General features: G+C 48.2%; 1 pseudogene; it reads left to right on the top strand.

Moving 5' to 3' along the window:
- Positions 1-808: 808 nt before the first annotated feature.
- On the top strand, positions 809-3,494 carry LOC144458183 (RCC1 domain-containing protein 1-like; annotated as a pseudogene).
- Positions 3,495-4,105: the final 611 nt, after the last annotated feature.

Genomic DNA, 4,105 nt, shown 5'->3' with positions numbered 1-4,105 from the left:
TCCTGTGCAACTTCTCCTGTGCACAATTCCATCCCAGTGAAGTTCAGTGATAGACACCCCTCTCCCCTTGCGTGTGTACACACACACACACACATACACACACACACACACACACACACACACACCCCTCAGTGCTTACAATTTCATCCTTGTGCACACACCACTTCCCCTCCCAGTACTCCCACCTCCATCCTGGAGCATGGCCCCTTCTATCCCAGGGCACAAAACTCCATCACACACATATATGTACATCACTTTGGTTCCACACCATTTTTGGTGAGTGAAAGCCTGGAAAGTTCCCAGATTTCCTATTAACTTTCACACAAAGTTTGGGTGGGAAATAACCTTCTTGTGGACAGCTGGCTTCTGACAAGCAAGTCCTTAGCTGGACCTGTACTTTCAAGTCATATTTGATCACAGAAACTATCGATTTGTTGCACTTGTTACTGTGTTAATACAAATGCAAAACAGGTTTCTTGGAAAAAACGCTGACTGTTGTCTGATGCTAAACTGGTAGTTTTTATCAGTTCATCTAGTAAATCCCAAAATAGTCATTTCTGAGGTTTTATATCTGGAGGGTCCGGGTGAAGAGCAGATGTAACATGGGGGTAGTTCCAGTTCACATTTAGGTTTTAGAAGAGAAATAGGAAGTAATGGTGATGTTGCAGGGTGACCATCACAAGTTGGGATAGATGGATCTTTGGGAACAGACAAGTCTGCAGGTGTCATAATTTTCTGGAGAAACCTCTGCCTGTAGAGTTCTTTAACTTTCATTTGTACAGCATACATACACACACACCCCATCTCAATGCACACAACTCCATGCCAGTGTTCACAACCCAGAAGGCCCAGTGGAGCGCATGCCCACACCCCATCTTCAGTGTACAACCCCCAGCCTCTAGCCCCAGCCACAGATGTTTCTTCCTTTCCAGGAGATAGGTGCCTAGTGCTGTGGGGCTCTGGGAGCAGCCAGCTCTGCAGCTGCGGAGACTGGCTGGCCTCAGAGCAGCATCTGCTCGTGTTGTGCATGGAGGTGGAGGGAACCCAGTGGAGCTGCAGGCCTGGGCTGCAAGGGGACCCCCTGTGGACACACCAGATCCTGCAGCAAGGAGACTGGGAGGAGGAACCTGGGTCTAGTGACCAGGCTGGAGGTCGTGGGGCATGCCCCCAGACCTGCTTTGCTACCCTTAGTTCCCGAGCCTGAGTGGTATGTGAGCCCCAGGCAGCCTTTTTCCTAGCACCTGTCCTCTGAGCTGAAGGCCAGCCAGCAGGTGCTGGGGGCAGAGCACGCCCTGCTGCTGGATGGAATGGGGCAGGTGTACATGTGGGGCACCGGCAGGTAAGTGGAGGAAATCTGGTCAGGGTGGGGCCTTGAGCCTGAAGTGGGCAGCCCTGAGCAGAGAGCTCTGAAACCCCAGCGCCTGTCTCTCTTTGTTCGGACTTGGTCATGTGGGCCATGAGGGCCTAGAGGCAGAGCTGAAGCCTGGGCAGGGGGAGGCACTTCAGGGCCTAGCCATGGCCTAAGTTGTAGCTGGTGAGTGGCATTCTCTCTATATGAGTGGTGAGCTGGCTTCCTTATCCTTGCTCGTTTGGGAGCTTGGGCCCCTTCTCACGTTCCAGTTATAGATGTCTTTGGGTGTTGAGAGGTAGTAAGCCACTGGACAGGGCCCTGGAAAAGGGGTGTTGCCCAGGTCTCATGATCAATTAAGTGTTTAAGTAGGTAACATTTAGGGTTAGAGTCATTGTGGTCTACTGTGAGGGATACAAAGATGTTAAGTTATGCCTTCTCCTCTCAAGGACCTACTTAGTACTTCAGTACTTGTGAATAGAGTTGTATAGCCTCCTGGTATAGGAGAAGGCCACTCCTTCCAGCCTACAGGTTCCAGCCTCCCACTCAGTTGGATTCTTTTCCCATCTTTATCTATCTTTGTCTTGGTCTTTGGCAACTCATCTCACGTGCCACAGTCATTCCCACTGAGCACAATGCTCTGCCCATATTGACTGCCAGTAAATGTTCGTTGAATAAATTCATAAATGATTGTGGAATGCATTAAATGTTTTAGGCAGCTAGGTGGTGCAGTGGGTAGAGCACCTGAGTTCAGATTCAGCCTCAGCCACTTAAATAGTCGTGTGACCCTAGGTAAGTCACTTAATGCTGTCTGCCCCAGTTTCTTCAACAGTAAAATGGAGTTAATAATAGCACGTATCTGCCAAGGGTATTGTGAGAGTCATGTGAGATTGTTTTCAACTGCTAAGCACAGTACCTGGCACATAGAAGGGTTAATAAATGCTTTTTAGTTCCTTCTTTCCTGCCTGTCCTTGACCCTGGGCTCACTAGAAATTTGTGTTACATAATCTCAACTGGGGCCTCACCGCATCAGAGTAAGCCTTTCATGCTTCAGCTGCCAAGGTGATTTGTCCTAAATTGCTAGTCTAGTCACACCACCCCTAAACTCCACTGGCTCCCTGTTACCTCCAGAACCAAATATCAAGTGCTGTTTGGCATTTTAACCTCTAAGATCTAGCTCCAGTAGCCTCCTCCGACAGGACAATCCATCTCTCAATGCTCTTCTTTATCATTGGCTGCCTCCCATGCCTGGAATGCTTTTCCTTCTCACCTCCACCTCCTGACTTCTGTGGAGACTCAGCCTAAATCCCACCTTCTTTAGGAGGTCTTTCCTGGTCCACCAACTGCTAATGCATTCCCTCTGATACTGCCTTTCATTTACACTAAATATATCTTGTATATACAAGTCTGTTTGCAATGTTGTCTACTCCATTAGAATTTGTGTTCCTTGAGGATGGGGTCAGCAGTATTTTTGCTTTTCTTTGTATCCTTAGCACTTGGCACAATGCCTGGCACATAGTCAAGGCTTAACAAATGCTTGACTAACTGATGGCAGCTAGGGCCCACCACCACCCTGATGAGAAGGTATGTAGTTCCATTTACTTTATAGTGCTAACTCTAAAGAGCTTTTTTTTCCCCCAGAGGCTGGTCTCTATGTCTGGCTGGAGTGAATCTGGGCAACCTGCATTGCCTTCCAAGAGAGAAGATGATGGCAGGAGGCAAGTGGTTACATTTTAGTATTTGGCCCCTCTCTCTTGTTTCTTTCATTCTGGTCCTTTGAGGTGCCTGTCATTATAGCATCCCTAGCCAGCCTCTCACAACAAAATTTACACAGCCCCCTTATGAGTCCATGGCAGAAACTATACTGCTTATGCCATTGATCTACTCAGTAAAGTGGGAATTGCTTGTTGTCCCTAAGCTTCTGGGCTCTACTTGTGTAGTCCTGAAGCAACGATATCAGCCAAGAATGGGGATGGAGACCATGGTCAGTTCACATCAATTCAGCCTTTCCCGCATTCCTGGAGCTTCCCAGTGGTTCAGAGGTCAGCAAGGCCAGCTGTGGATCCCAACACACAGCTGTGGTGACACGTAAATATAGGATAATAAGCAACGCTGATTAGTGGCTGCCAGTAAGGGTAAGGCCCTCTTATAGGACTGAGCACCCCCCCCAGCAATTTTCCTCCACAGCAAACAAAGCCCCAACTCAGCTCTACACCCAGGCTTGATCTGTTCACTGTTGGCCAGTGAGAACTCACCTGTTCCATAACTTCTTGGCATCTTGTCCATGTACATGATTCTCAAGTTCTTCAAAGGGAACTAACTTTTAGCTGGTTGTTAAATGCCTTTACAAGGGAGGGTGTGTTGACTGTCTCACTTTTGTTGTGTCAAGTATAGGAGATGGTGAACTCTATAATTGGGACTGGGGTAAATAACATTACCTGTAGGAAAGTCAGGGGAAGGAGTGTTGGAAGAATTCGTTCCCACAATAACAAAGATGAAGGGGTGAAGATCAGTGTTTTTAAATAGGGAGGGGGATCTAGGAGGTCCAGTGATAAGTTTTCTGGCCCTGAAGACTGCATAGTCCCCAGGAGCACTGAGGAAAATGTCTGATAAAAGGCAAGAACCTCAGATCCAGCAGGCACTTCTGTGTGTATCTGTCTTCAAGGGGCATTAGAGGGGCAGCTAGGTGGCACAGTGGATAGAGCACCAGCCCTGGCTTCAAGAGGACCTGAGTTCAAATCCAGCCTCAGACACATA

This window comes from Phascolarctos cinereus, unplaced genomic scaffold (assembly GCF_003287225.1).
Source record: "Phascolarctos cinereus isolate Bilbo 61053 unplaced genomic scaffold, phaCin_HiC Scaffold_6;HRSCAF=336, whole genome shotgun sequence".
NCBI lineage: Eukaryota > Metazoa > Chordata > Mammalia > Diprotodontia > Phascolarctidae > Phascolarctos > Phascolarctos cinereus.
The sequence above is the reverse complement of the archived record's forward strand: the minus strand, read 5'-3'. Positions and strand labels throughout refer to the sequence as shown.